This window comes from Microtus oregoni, unplaced genomic scaffold, assembly GCF_018167655.1.
Source record: "Microtus oregoni isolate MIOR12 unplaced genomic scaffold, Mior012 000086F_ref0000336, whole genome shotgun sequence".
Lineage (NCBI taxonomy): Eukaryota > Metazoa > Chordata > Mammalia > Rodentia > Cricetidae > Microtus > Microtus oregoni.
In genome coordinates, this window is record NW_024544552.1 from 4,261,528 (window position 1) to 4,277,042 (window position 15,515).

The window sequence follows — 15,515 nt, forward strand, 5'->3', positions numbered from 1 at the left end:
GGGTCTCTTGATATTCTTAAATGCTGGTTAATTGCTTTACCATTGAGCTACTGCCCCAGGTGTTATTTGGTGTTCTTAATACTGTATAATACTTAATAATTCCCCTTGGAATCATGTATTGGAAACATACCCACCAATGCAACAGGTTGGGAGGTGGTATCTGATCGGAGGTGATTAGCCTGTGTGAAGTCCTTATAAAGAGGTGAATCTGGTGCCGTTTCGGCTCTGTCCTTCTTCCCTTCCTTCCCCACTCTCCCCGTTCTTAGCCCATAGAATGACACAACAAGAATTCTGGTCCCCCAGGTTTGAACTTCTCAGCCTCCAGAACCACACATGCTAATAAGGAATTACCCAAGTCTGTGGGATTTTGTCATAGCAACTCAGAGAAGGCTTTCTGTATCTCGAGAGTTCAATAAAAGTCTACTTGTTACCTTTCCTTGAAACCTTACTAAATTAACCTAAAATTCTTAAACATTTTAGAAAGGATCTGAATTTAAATACACTTGGAAATCATTTTTTGAATTTGGTGTAAGGTAAGGATCCAACTTAATTTTCACCCGTGTTGAGGTCAATTATGGCCATGTCATTCCTTGAAAAAATGACTGGAAATGCTACAGTTCATTATCAGCTTCCACACACAGGCCTACAGCAGTCTCTCTCTGTTGCCTTATTCCTTTTGCTTGTTTGTTTTTTGCTGCCTCAATAACACACACTCATTTATTTTAGCTTTATAGCATATTTTCATATGTAGAAAGTCCAGTTTTCTCTTATTTCTTTGTTTCGAGATTTTCTTGCCCATTATTGTGCTGTTTCTCTTCCAGGTAGACTTTAAAATTCCACATACTACAGTGTGCTAAGAGAATTACAATGTCTATGTATTTTGTAAGAATTACACTGTTTATATATTTGGGTAAGGTTTGACATCTGTGTTACACCCCAAATGGCAGCTTCTGGTTTGTTTAGAATGTAGACTTCTCTAATAACATATGGCCTTTTGTTGGACTAAAGTTTAGTCAACCTTTCCCCTCTATATCACTGTTACTCTCTAGAATTTTCTAGACTTTTTAAAGTCAATTTTGAAAATGTGTGTTTTTCCCCAGAAAATCATACATTTTATTAATTGGTATGCAGCAAAATGCTTCTCCTTCTCCTCTCTCTCTCTCTCTGTCTGTCTCTTTCCCTCTCTGTGTCTCTGTCTCTGTCTCTGTCTCTGTCTCTCTCTCTCTCTCTCTCTCTCTCTCTCTCTCTGTGTGTGTGTGTGTGTGTGTGTCTTTCCCTCTCTGTGTCTCTCTGCCTCTCTCTCTCTCCTCTTGCTTTCTTTGTCAGGGTCTCAAGGAACCCACACTGACCCCTCCCCCACTCTTAGCTTTGAGCTCTTTTATCAGGGTGACTTTAGTTGAGAATAACAGGAACTCATGGTTCAAACTGGCTTAAACAATAAGGAAATCTATTATTTCCCATAACAAAAAGTTTGGAGACAGAATGTCTCCTTGCATCAGGATTCTGAGTCCTTTTTTCTGCAATCCTCTGGGTAATGCTCTCGGACTGGCAGGAATACACAGTCATTCTAAATGTCATATCCTGGTATCTAGAAGAAGAAAGGGACTAATTACATTTTTGATGTGTCCCTTGAGAACAAGGAAAATATTCTCAGAAGTCCTTGGTAATGCTTCTGTCATAGTGTATTGATTAGAACAGACCACACTGAAAGCATGGATTACAGAGAAGACTAAGATGACCGTAGCATACCTCGCTACCGCTTTCAAACCAGAATGACTATTGAGACTGAAACCCTTGACCTCTCTGTCTTTGTCCATCCTAGAAGCCTCATTAATGGTTTGCCTGCCTGTTTGTCTTGTAGTAGCTTTAACTTATTAATCAAGTATTTTGCCTTTTGTTTGCTTTCAAACATGCTATTTTCTACTTTATTTAGATTCATATATTACTTATTTTTGAATTTTTTGTTTTCAAACAAATAATAAAAGATGGTAACCTTTCCTCTACTACTGTTTTGGTCATAAGCTTTTTACTTTGCTGGGTCCAGGGTCGCACAACGATGGGGGGCCAGACCACCAAAATCTATTAAACCAGAAGCAAGCTTTATTTTAGAAAACGAGGGGAAAAATCACCATGGGACACGCAAAGCTTATCAGCTATAGCTGTGACCAGAGATCGGGCTTCTGTAGCTGTGGCCTGGGTGGCTGGTTTTGGGCCTCCTTTTATAGTAAAATCAAGCACCATGTGTGGGTCAAAGAGCTTTTACAACCTTGAGGTCAGGCTTAAAGTCATATTACATTTTAAGTTTTACAACTTTGGGTTATAGAACGTTAGGATGTTAACTCAGGATGTTTGCGAAAGCCTGTGGCTGACACAGTTGCTTTTCACTGTCCCTGACAGAATGCAGCGCAGAGAGTAGAGTCACAAAGGGGAACAGTTAAAAATTAAGAGAATACAAGCAGAGGGTCCCATAGAGGCAACAGTTAGAAGCTACTCTTTGTCCACAGTACCTGCCTAGCTGGGAAGCTGGGAGGCAGGAGACCATTGTTAAAAGTTTACCTCTGTCCACATGGCTGTCAGGATGTCTGTTCTCAAGGCAGAAAGTGTTTGTTAAAGGGTTAGCTTTATTTATTTTTTCCCCAAAATGTGTTTGGGCTTACAACTTTGTATTTCCATGTTTCTAGACCTGACCCTTTATTTCTATATTCTATTCCTGAGCTCTTCAACTTCAGTATACTTGTCTGTCAATATTCTTTCGAAGCAGTTTGTAATTTTAGCTTCATTTTCTTTTTTGAGATTAATTTTTATTAATTTGAGTGTGGACTTGTCAACTTGACACAAGCCAGGGTCATCTGAGAAGAGGGGACAGAGAAAATGTTTCCATCAGATTGCTTGTTGGCATTTTCTTGATTAGTGTTGATATGGGAAGGCCCAGCACACTGTGGGCAGTGCCACCCCCGCCCCCTGCCCCCTAGGCAGGTGGTGCTGGGCTGTACATAGAAGCAGGCTGAGCAAGGCATAGGGAACAAGCAGTAAACAGCATTCCTCGATGGCCTCTGCTTCAGTTCCTGCCTCGAGTTCCTCTTCATGCAGGACTGTCAACTGTAATAAATTCTTTTCTTCTTAAGTTGCTTTTAGTTATGGTGTTTACTTAGGCCTATAGAAAGAAAACCGAGACTATGAGTGTGTGTGTGTGTGTGTGTGTGTGTGTGTGTGTGTGTGTTTGTAGCTGGAGTTACAGGAGGTGCTAAGTTGCCACAAACTCAGGTCCTCTGAAAGAGCATCATGTATTTATAGAAGTTTAACCATCTCTCCAGCCCCTTTACTTCCTTCTTAGCCAAAAGTGGAATTTGAAGTGTCTGTTGTGTTTATGTTGAGCACTATCTTTCTTATTGTCTATTTTTATTACACCAAAGCCAGCAAACATGGCCTGTCTGATTTTTCTGAATGAATTTCCGTAAGTGCCTGTGTGAAGGCAATGCTCATATTTGGAAAAGAAGTCACATTTTGCAACGCTTCCACTTAATTTGAGTTGCATCATGGCGCAGCATATCACAAGACAACTCTGTCTTCCCTCTTTCCCCACATCCCCTAAGTCCTGCAACCCATACGGAACCATCTTCAACTCTTAACCGTGTCTTGTGAGAATTTACTTCCATATTTCCAGACAATATACTGGGTTGCTGCTCCTTGTTTGTGCTTTCAATATCAATCTCATCCACGATTTCCTGATGTAGAACTCAGGGACTGTTCTTGTCCCACTGTGCTTCCTTGCTTCCCACTTTCCCATCAAATACTCTTGTATAACCTTGTTGCAATCTGATTGTCACCATTTATCCGGGAGACATTTGTCTGATTACACTTCCTTTCTTGAACAACCTTCTTCCCTTGCAGAGATAATCAAGGCTTCATTTTTGTCATTTTCTTAGTTGAATGTGTGTCTACTGTTAGCTTTTCCTAATACTGAAAAAGAAACACTGAAAAGCGACTAACATTGTTTCCCATACAGTAAAATGCACGGAGCACTTGATGACTTTTTTCCTTTAACACAATGTCCCTCCTCAACACTAATTTGGATGTCTCATCTCTAGGGCTCTTGCTCAGCTGTGCTCCTGGGACATCTTATACTGGCCTTTTGTACCTAATCCCTTTTATTCCAAATCTTGTTTCCTATTTTGGCTTATAGTCTTGATTGGCTAAAGTGTGTTTTCCAGGGGCATTGTAGGGAAGGGTATAAGGGGAGTCTAACAGATACCTTTGATGCCTGCTTCCCAGTTATGCAGCATACCTGAATTCATCTGCACCTGCTGGCTGATTCACATTTTACTAAGAATTAAACTATGGCAGGGAACATTGGCCACCTATAAACAGTCGCTCTGAAGTTAAAGTCCTATACAGGCTTTGAAGCTCCCTCCTCTCCGCAGCTGCCTTCCAGGAGACGAGGTTTCATATTGTAGCCAGGCTACCCTGGAACTCACTGTGTAAACCAGGCTGTCCTCAAAGGCATAATAATCATCCTGCTGTAGCCTCTCAAGTCTGGTGAGTGCCACCACGTCTGGTTGCTTTGGAGTTTTGTTGTTGTTGTATTTCCTTTGTTTGTTTTCTGTCTCCTATATTTGAATATTTAGTCTTGAATGATATTCTTATTTCTAATTTTTTAAAGAGCCAGGGTCTTGCTATTTTGCCCAGAACAGTATAGTAGCTACAGTAGAGTGGTTATGGTCCCATGACCAGTACTCTGTATAGACAGACACTGAAGCCTCTGACAAGGGTCTCAGGGGGTCCCCCTGTCACTACCTTCCAGGTATCAGGAACTATGTATATGCATTAACAAATCTGTATATTTTAGGCAAGGACTCACTCTGTAGCCCAGGCTGGCCTTGAACATTTGGATAATCCTCCTGCTTTAACTTCCTGAGTGCTGGGATTATAGGCAAAGGCCATTATGCCCAATATATATAATCTTGATTACTGTAGTTATATAGTTCTAAAATTATTTATATGTATTCCTTCTACCATCTTTGTGTGTAAATGGTAGTTTATTTATTCTAGTCCCTTTGCCTTTCCATATACATTTTAGGATAATATTGTATACACATAAAACATGTTGCTAGTATTCTGACAGGAACTGTGTTAAAGATGCTTATTAGTTTCAGAAGAAATGACTTTATGTGTGTGGGCACACGCAGGTGCACACTCATGCACATGTGCCATATGGATGTTAGAGAACATCCTCAGGTATTGGTCCTCACCTTGCATCTGGTTTGAGACAAGGTCTCATGTTGTTTATTGCTGTGTACTTCCAGCTAGCAGGCCACCAACCTTTCAGCAATTCCTACCTCCAGTAGGGGTGCCCTGGGATTAGAGATGTTTGTGCTACGGTGACTATCCTTTATGTAGGTTCTGGGAATCTGAACTCTAGACTCTTGCAGCAAATGGTTTACCCACTTAGCCATCACTCCAGCCCCAGAAATGATTTCTATGTTGTGTTTTTTCAACCCTAATATGATATAATATTTAGATAAAATATTTTGTCAGCAATAAGAAAAGTAGTGAATACACTGTAGTAGTCAATAAAATTACAAGCTCTATCTTTAAAGATGAAAACTTCAAAGCTAGGTGTGATGATAGACTTGTATCTTCAGCCCTTAGGAGGTATGGGCAGGTTGTTCTCAGCTATATAGGAAGCTTTGGTTACACAGGCCTTTAAAAAGTTTTAATGAGTTGGGTGACGGTGGTGCACGCCTTTAATCCCAGCACTCGGGAAACAGAGGCAGGCGAATCTCTGTGAGTTCAAGGCCAGACTGGTCTACAAGAGCTAGTTCCAGGACAGCTAGGACTGTTACACAGGGAAACCCTGTCTCGAAAAACAAAAACAAAAAAATTTAATGCAAATTTCATCACTAATACAAAAGGATTCACTGAAAGAGATTTCCCACTTCCTTTTAATCAACATGGAGAACGTTGTTCTTCTCAAGAATATGATTTGGAGCTGAGCGGTGGTGGCGCAAGCCTTTAACTCCAGCATTTGTAAGGCAGAAGCAGACAGATTTCTTTGAGTTCAAGGCCAACCTGGTCTACAAGAGCTAGTTCCATGACAGCTAGGGCTGTTACACAGAAAAACCCCATTTTGAAAAGCCAAAATATATGTGTGTGTAATATGATATGTATATATATATATATATATATATATATATATATATATATATATGACAGATAGATAGATTTTGATAATGTGTTAAAGACTTTTATATAATTTATTGACCTTGTTTTCTTAGGTAAAAATCTGGCCTGGAGGTATAGCTTAGTGGTGGAGCATGTGTTTAGCATGCACAAGGCTTACCAGGCAGTGGTGATGCACACCTTTAATCCCTGCACTAGGGAGGCAATGACAGGCAGATCTCTGGGAGTTCGAGGTCAGCCTGGACGACAGAGTGAGTTCCGGGACAGGCTCTAAAGCTAAGAGAAATCCTGCCTCAAAAAAAAAAAAAAAAAAAAAAGAACATGCACATACATCTTGATTCAACCTCCCATCACCACAGATAGTTTTGCCCAAGCCCCCTTCTGCTTCCAGCTGTGCTTTTTCTCTTTCTCCTATTACCTCTTTGGAAGAGGTGGCTGCTGCCTTTCCTCTCCTCCCTTCTCTCTCTCTCTGTGTCCTTCCCTCCTCCTCCCCTTTCCTTCCATAACCCACTAAATAAACTATACCCACTTTCTCTGCATGGCGTCTATCCATCTTGGGTCACCTGCAACAGCTCCTTGTGGGACCCGCTGGCCCTTGGGAAACTGCGCCAGTTTATCTAAACCATTACAGAAAGAGCCTTGTGTAAATATTTGTAATTGTTTGCCAAATCGCTTTGCTAATATCTATCTGTCTTTTGAACTAAAACTTTACTGAGAAGGTTTAATGGAACTCCTTCAAGAAATGGCGCTAAGTGTAATGGTCTATCCTGTCCCTTTAAGAGACAAGCCCCACCTACACCCTCCCCCCCCCAGAAGATCTTCCTTCTGCTTCCAGCCTGAGCTCTTTCTAGTTCTCTCCCTAGGCAGCTTCTGCCTCTCTCCCTTCTCCCCACTTCTTCCCTTCCTCCACCCTGCCTGCCTCTGTTTCTCTCTCTCTCTGTTCTTCTCCCTTCTCCCCTTACCCCTTTCCTTTAACCCCTCCATAACCCACTAAATAAATGCCCACTTTCTCTGTATGGCATGCCTATCCATGTCTCTGTCTCTCATGCTCCATGTGGCTCCCTGACTGGGACCAGCTGCCTTCATGCTCGCTGCCCACTGCCGCCACTTGGGGACCTGCAGCATTTTGTTATTACCATAACACTAAGTAAATTATCTTTCAAGAACATTTTATTAGTTTATGTGTGTTTGTCTGCATCTATATCTGTACACTACGCAGTGTCCATGGAGGTCAGGAGAGGACCTCAGATCCCCTGGAACTAGAGGGACAGATATTTGTGAGTCTCCACTTAGGTGCTGGAAATCAAACCAAGGTCCCCTGGAACAGCAGCCAATGATCTCAATTGCAGAGCCATCTCTTTCCAATCCCATGAAAATTACCTTAAAGAACATAATTTTATTTGGTCATCTTTTTTTTTCAGAATTTGTTGGCTGGACAATAATGCTGTAGCTTGTGTCCCTGTATTTGCGTGCAGAATAAATACCTTTCTCTAACAACCAGTTTCAGGCTGACCTGGAGTTCAGGGTCAAACTTTTGCCTTAGCCCCCAAAGTGCTGGGATTACAGGTGTGTGTTATGAAATTCTGTAAAATTTCTCTGTCAAATCAGAAGCCTATGGCAGATGCTTTCATTTCCTCGGCCATGTATGTTGGAGGTAAGAAGTTCTATTGCTTGTCGTAGTAGTCAGGGGCAAAGCCTCTACCTATTTGTTTCCAGTTCTATTATTATTATTCTCATATATTACATCTGGATCTCAGTTTCCCTCTGTCCTTTCCACCCAGTCCCTTCCCCCTGTTTCTAGGTTCTTATTGCCATCAAGGAAAGAACTCAGAGACATGACAAAGTAAGGAACTGGAATTACATCTTATTACAGAGTGAAAACATAAACTCAAGAGGTACTTATGTGTTTCTCAAAGACTCTCATTGCTGGGGCTTTGGATATCTTGTTTTATGTATAATTTTTAATGGAAGGAAGGCCTTTCTCATGAGCTAAGGTCTGTACGGGGATATTGGATACTCAAGGAGTCAGTCGGTTGGAACTTTTCCGAGCATAGCATTTAGTCCCCTCTTCTGTTCTTATGTGAGGTTTTCAGATTGGCATGGTGTCCAGTGCAATGATGGGAACATGAGACTTTGCAAGGTTGAGACGCCATCACAGTGCAGCGACGACACATTGTGGTTGTCTTGGTAAGCCCTGTTGGTTCCGCCCAGTTGGGATGGTCTCACATGACGCCTGCTGCAAGGCAGCCCTGCGATTGCATCAATCTCTAGCAACCAGTTTCAGGCTGTCCTGGAGTTCAGGGTCATACTCTTGCCTTAGCCTCCAAAGTGCTGGGATTACAGGTGTGTGTAAATCCCACCAACTGAGTGTAAGACCACGGGTACAGTTTAAAGTCAAGTTTGAAATAAGTTATAACTACAGACTGGCCAGGAGGATGGGCTCTGGCCAGGTCTATACCCAAGTTGCTAGGAACTGGCCCCAAGCCATGATTTGCAGCTGCTTAAGAAGGAAAATCCATAATTCATTGCATTTCTCATCAAGTCCAATTGGGCAAGCAAGCATCCTGACATACTTCCAGCTTACATCCAATCAGGGTAAGCATACATCCTGACGTACCTCCAGCTTACATCCAATCAGGGCAAACATGCATCTTGACGTACCTCCAGTTTATACCCAATCAGGGCAAGCATGCATCCTGACATACCTCCAGCTTACATCCAATCAGGGCAAGCATACATACTGATATTTTTTCTGCCTGTGAACCTCTTGCCCACATGTGACCGATCAAGCACATCCAGCGCAGATGGGTCAAACAAACTTGTTTAGAGGAGTGGAAAACACGTGGCTTGTTAGCACACATAAACAACAGCTTCCAGCCTTTCAGGAACTGATCGTCTCTGGGCAAGGGGCTTTCAGATCAGAGGCATTTTTGTTTCATGGCTCTCTAAAGCACAGTAATTAAAACTTAAAATATAACTTTGGCTCTCACATGTGAGCCACCACACCCGGCGCCTGCTTGTACCCCACATCTTCTAGTCTATTTCATTACTGCTCGATATTTTGTTTCAACAGTTATCTCGATTAATACGTTAACTGAGCCAATCAGTAGTGACTGAGAATTAATGGCTGGATTCTATGCTGACAATCTTAAAAGCAAAGCTACAAAGAACAGAAAGACAAACGTTCGTGTCGAGCCCCAGCCAGAGCCTGCCTGTCTCTGTGACATACCAGGCAGAATAACCAGTCAAGGAGCTGCTTTGCTGAACAGATCTGCAGTCATCGGTCATTGTGAAGAGACTGCGGCAGTTCATGCTGATTGTCAGCCTGGTGGGAGCTAGAGTCACCTAGGAGACAAGCCTCTGTACATGCTCAGGAAGGACTGTCTAGTTAGTTTAAATGAGACAGGAAGATCCACCTGATGTGGACTGCATCATCATGGTCTGAGGTCTAGAACTGTAACAAAATAGGGAAAGCTAGTTGATCAAGGACTGTCATCTTTCTCTGCTTCCCGACTGCAGATGCAATGTGAACCGTTGTCTCAAGCTCCTGTTCCCCACTACTTCCCTGCTGTGATAGACTAGAAACTCTGGTTCAGCAAACTCTGATTTCTAATAAACCTTTTATCTAACCCACAGGACAAGCAACTGATCTAGAGACTAAGACAAAACAACACATATTTGGAGGGGCTGGAGAGCAAGCAGTCCCCACTGGGAAGGACGGCTTCCCCAGGCTGAGGCACGTCTCTCTACCTGCCCAGGTTTGCGATGAGGTCAAGGCACACCTGCTGGCAGACAGGGCCCTCACATCAGTGGCCTCGTGGCTGCCAAGGTCATCCCTTCACCTTTCAAGTATGCGGATATCGTCACCACCACCACTCACAAGACTCTTCAAGGGGCCAGGTCACGGAGTGTGGACTGTAGACCCCAAGACTGGCCAAGAGATCCCTTACACTTTTGAGGACCAAATCAACTTTGCTGAGTTCCCATCCTTACGGGGGGGAGGGGAGGGACACAACCATGCCATTGCTGCAGTAGCTGTGGCCCTCAAGCAGGCCCACTCCCCCATGTTCCGGGAGTACTCCTTATAGGTGCTGAGGAACGCTCAGGCCATGGCTGATGGTGTCTGGTGGCACTGACACCCATCTGGTGCTGGTGGACCTGCGACCCAAGGGCCTGGATGGAGCTCCAGCTGAGCAAATGTTGGAGCTTGTGTCCATCACTGCCAACAAGAACACCTGTCCTGGAGACTGGCGTGCCATTCCCCCCCGGGGGCCTGAGGCTCGGCGCCCCAGCATTGACTTCTCGGCAGATCCGCCGCAAGGATGACTTCTGTAGGGTCGTTGATTTCATGGATGAAGGAGTCGACATTGGCTTGGAGATGAAGCAAGAGCTTCTTCAGGAATAAGTCTGCGGGCCTGTTGGAAACACCAGGCCTACTACTGCTGTAGAGTCAGGGTGTAAGGACAGAGAGCCCAGAACAAGGTGTTGGACCATAGAGGCCCTAAAAGCAAAGAGCAGTACTGGTTCAGAGGAAGGATCAGGCAGATGGAGAGACAGCCATTCAGATGGATGGGACGCCAAAGAGAGGGATGACAATTCAAGCGGTCTGTGCCGACAGCAGGACCACGCTGAGCAGAAACTCCAGGGACAGTCAGGCGTTCTCTCGCCATCCGTCCTTTGACATACACACTAGGTATGTGGCAATGGCACTGCAGAGTTCAGTGCCTTCTCTTTCATGGGCCCCAGATGAAGGAGTGAAGTACCCTTTCCTCAGTTTGACGTGTCTAATACGTTCTTGGGCCTGGCTCTCTTGATATGATCTTCATATACCCACGTTCCTACAGTTCCAGTTTATTTTTGATAAATTTATAGGGTATCACTTTTTCTATTTTTAGGGCTTATCAGTTAGTGCCCCGTGGGTGGTGTTGGAATGATGGTGTCATTTACAGGCCCCCCAAGGTATAGAGTCACCCTACTTCTGTGTTTGTTTATAAGATAGTCTCTCAGAGCAAGGCTTAGCCTGTGAAAGTGTTGTTTTACACGGTATGCGGTAATGCAGGGCATCAACAAATCCTCCCCAATCATTGGAGTTTTCCTGTACTGCTGCCGGCATTGTACAGGCATCAGCCACCGGGAGGGCTAGTTTCATGTGTCAACATGCCTGGGCTAAGGGAGGCCCAGCAAGCAGGTAGGACAATATTTCTGGCTGTGTCTGTTAAGGAGTCCATGGAAGAAATTAACATTAATAACATTCAGTCAGTAGTTTGAGGAAAGAGGACCTGCTCTCATCCCCTGTGGGTGGTCCACACCCATTCCATTCAGGACCTGAAAAAAGCAGGAGGCAGAGGAAGGGGCACCTGGTTTCTCTGTTTGAGCTGAGCTATCTTTTCCCGCCCACGGATATCAGCACTCTTGCTTCTCACTTCTTCTTTAGATTCATCTTGAGAAACCACAGGCTTCCCTGACAGCCAGGTCTTTGGACTTGAAGTACATAGCAAGCTTTCCTAGTTCTCCAGCTTGCGGAAAACAGCCGGGAGTGGCTGTGTTTTATTAGCACGTGGGCCAAAACCTGGAATAAATTCCTTACTTGTTTACATTAGTTTTATTTTTCATGGAGAACTCTGATGGATATAATCTGGAAAAAATGTTTAGCATTCTCCTTTAAGTTTAAAAATAAAGCCAAGATGTGGAGGCTCATGCCTGTATAGCATCCTAAGAGGCTGAGGCAGGAGGGTTGTTGTAAATTTAAAGTCAGCCCAGGCTAGAGAGTGAGTCCCAAGCCGGTGTGATCTACAGCATAAGAACCCGTGTCAAACTGTTAAAAGTAAAAAGGGGAGGGGACTAGAGGAATGACCCTGCAGTTAAGAGAACAGATGCTATTCCAGAGGATGTGGATTTGATTCTCAGAAAACACACGGTGGCTCACAACTATCTCTAACTCCTCCTTCTGGTTTCTGTAGGTGCACAGCCAGTCAGGCAAGCAAAACACCAACACACATAAAGGATTTAAAAAAACAAAAACAAAAACAAAAAAACAACACTTGGGGGGAAGAATTAGACTGGTTTCTGTGAGTTTGAGCCCAGTTAGCTCTACACAGTGAATTCCAGGACAATTAGGGCCACATAGAGAGATCCTGTCTCAAAAAAGCAGAAATAAATGTACAAAGTAAAAAAAAAATTAAAAAGTTAACGTATATACATACCTAAAAACATACCTGTATGGATCCAGTCAGTCCGCTCTTAGGTGCTCAACATAAATAAAAGCTTGTGTCCATGTAATAACATGTACCTGGACACACAATAGCTTTGCTTAGCATAGCCTTAAATAGAAACCATCCACTGGTTAACCAGTATGTCAGCGGATGAGCCGAGTGTGGTACAGCCATATGCCAAATGAAAAGAGCTATTGACAGATGCAACAAAAATGTATCTGAAAGCAGTTATACTGAGTGAAAGAACCCCAGACAAAAAGGATGTGCTATATAATTCAATTTATATACGATTACAGAAAATGTGCCAAAGGTCATAATGACATTAAATCAATTGGTGGTTTTTTCAAAAAAGGTAGGCGGAAAGTGCTCACAGAAGGACATAAAAACATTTCAGGAGCCACCCCTTTGTTGATCTTATTCTGGCAACAGCTTCACATGTGGTGCATACTTTACCCAAATTCATCAAAGTCTACTGTTTAAATATGTGAATTAGATATATCTCTCCATAGCTCAATAAAGTGGTCTCAAAACACACGACGTGGGGCCAGGGTGCTAGTTCAGTGTGTAAGTCCCTGTCCCACAAGCATATTGACCTGAGGTTGACCTCCAGTACCCACATAAAAAACTGGGCATGGTGGCACATGCTGAGGAGGTAGAGTCAGGCGGTGGACTCTCTGGCCAGACAATTGGTAAGCTCCAGGTCCCAGAGAGAGACCCTGTCTCAAAAAGCAAAGTAGTTGGCTCCTAAGGAATGACAGCCAAGGTTGGCATCTGATATGCACTAGCACCCCTAATACACGAGCATGTGTACCCCTCCCTCCATATACCCCCCAAATAAAAAGGAGGGCATAAGGTGAAGAGGCCAGTCACATGCTGAAAAGCATCTATAGTACATCCAATTGATAAACAATTCACATTTAAAGCAGCTGTAGATTCCTGGGATGATGAAATGGTTCAGTGGGTAAAGGACCTGTTGCCAAGTCTGACAACCTGAGTTAAAGCTGCAGGATGTGGAAGAAGGAAAGAGGCAACTCCCACAAGTTGTTCCCCTGTGTCATGCTCCTGGCCTACACAAACATGTATGCACACACACTAAAGTAAACGGGCTGGAGAAATGACTGAGCAGTTAAGAGCACTTGCTCTTGAAGAAGACAAGAGTACAATTCCCAGCACCCACATAGCATGTTCACAACCACTTACAACTCTGGTTCCAGAAGATTCAATGCCTTCAAGGGCACCTGGTATGGGAAGTCCTTCTGTATATGTGTTGCTTTTATTGGTTAATAATTTTTGCACTTGGTGCCCATATAGACAAGCAGGTATACACACACATACATAAATATAAGTAAACAAAGAATCTTGTTAAAAAGAATCTTGATAAATGGGACCACTGGTGACAAGCCAAGAACAACCCAGGAAGGCCGCAAAGTACTAATTGGCCATGGGTTGGGTTTGTCCCATGTCCTTGTGAGTAGTCTGAGGTGATCTGGGTAGCAGAACTAACTCCATGAACTATTTGTTTCCTAGGACAACTAATCTTGCTTCTTTGAGTTTCTTTGACATGGGTGTTCCACATTTATTCAGAACAGTTCATTGATAGAGCTTCAACTGTGTGAACCTCTCCATGGCTAAGTGGATAATCAAGTGGAAAGAATATGATCTTCAAGTGATACCTTCAGAGACCTCCTTGCTTTCTGCATTGAGATGAGGTTCTGTCAAGACCAGTACAGATGGCATGGGTTGTAAGGGAACCCATGTACAAGGGGTTGTATAGTTTTTCAAGATCCATTTTGTCCTGTCTAATGAGAAGATCTGGTATGCAGTCTTAGGGTGAAATTCCATCTAAACATGGTTTATTTGTTTGACTTCTCATAGAGCTGGCTAGATTGTTCTTCCTCTTCTGAGGCTGTTACATCCACCACATCAGCTGCAAAACTTACTGCCTCACTGCCTTCCCCCACGCCCATATTCGACCAGCTCTGCATTCCCTGGGGCCATCTGCAAAAAAAAAAACATACTTATTACATAATGGAAAATTTATTCTAACTGCTTCTACTAGAAGGGGAAAAGCTGTACTCGCCCATGCCCGCATTGCTAACTGGCCTGCCCTGATCTGTTCTACCGTGATCTGTTCTATCTGACTGGCCATCAGTCCACCCTCTACCTTCAAACCCCACATTTCTAATGGCACACCCCACTTTCAAATCTATCTGGACCTGGGTGTGAGTAGTGTGTCAAGTGAGGGTAGAGGAGTGTGGTCACTGTGCAAAGAGGCACAGGTTCTGCCACTGAGCAAACAGTTGATGTCAGGGGCAGTGATTCCCGCAAGTCCCCGTGGAGATGAAGAGAGATGCCGTGGTCTCCGCATCACTCACATTTCCCGGTCTCATCCCGTTGCTCAAGGGCTGGGTACTTCTTGTCTTGCTTTGAGCTTTGCCAGGGAACCCAAGTGCTAGGCTTGCCGCTGGGGCCTCTGGGAATGGATTTTCTTTTTCCTTATGCTCTTTCCTGGGGTAATAACTCTGCCTTGTACTCAGATTTCCCCGGAGACTAAACAGCCTACATTATGCTGTAGAAACAAAGTGAAGCCACGGATCAGGAGAAATTTGGGTACAATTTTATTGGGTTTTAGATGGGCTGAGCCCAGAAGAGATTTATCTGTCCCCTGCCCTTATCAATCAATACTCCTCTCTCTCCTGCCGTATTTTAATTCCTGGACACAAGTAAAGCTTGGAGCAGGACACTTCCATATCACACCTCTCATGGCCCAGTGGTTTTCTTCCATTAATTTTCTACCTCCTGTCTCCAGCGAGCTGTCATGTGGACCTTTTCCAGATGTGATACAAAGGCCAGTTGATCATCAATCAATAACACATTTCGAAAGGCCCCTGAGCTTAACAAGAAAAGAAAAATTTCTTTGTAACAGTTGAGAGCCCTAGCATTTCATCTACAACCCGGAGAATGAAGATGACATCAGAACCAACCTGGTCCAACCTGAGTAAGAACAGCCAATCTCAGACTAGGCCCCAGGTGTGTGGAGACAAGACAGTTACATTTATTTCCTCTTTTCTAATTTGAGAGGTTTCATGTAGAAGAAAATCAGTGTGTTGGGGTTGTGGGAGA

The 15,515-nt window shown here is 43.6% G+C and overlaps 1 pseudogene; it reads left to right on the plus strand.

Annotated features, from left to right (window-relative positions):
• The first annotated feature begins 113 nt into the window (after positions 1 to 113).
• LOC121442017 lies at positions 114 to 10,585 on the plus strand (annotated as a pseudogene).
• The last annotated feature ends 4,930 nt before the right edge of the window (positions 10,586 to 15,515 follow it).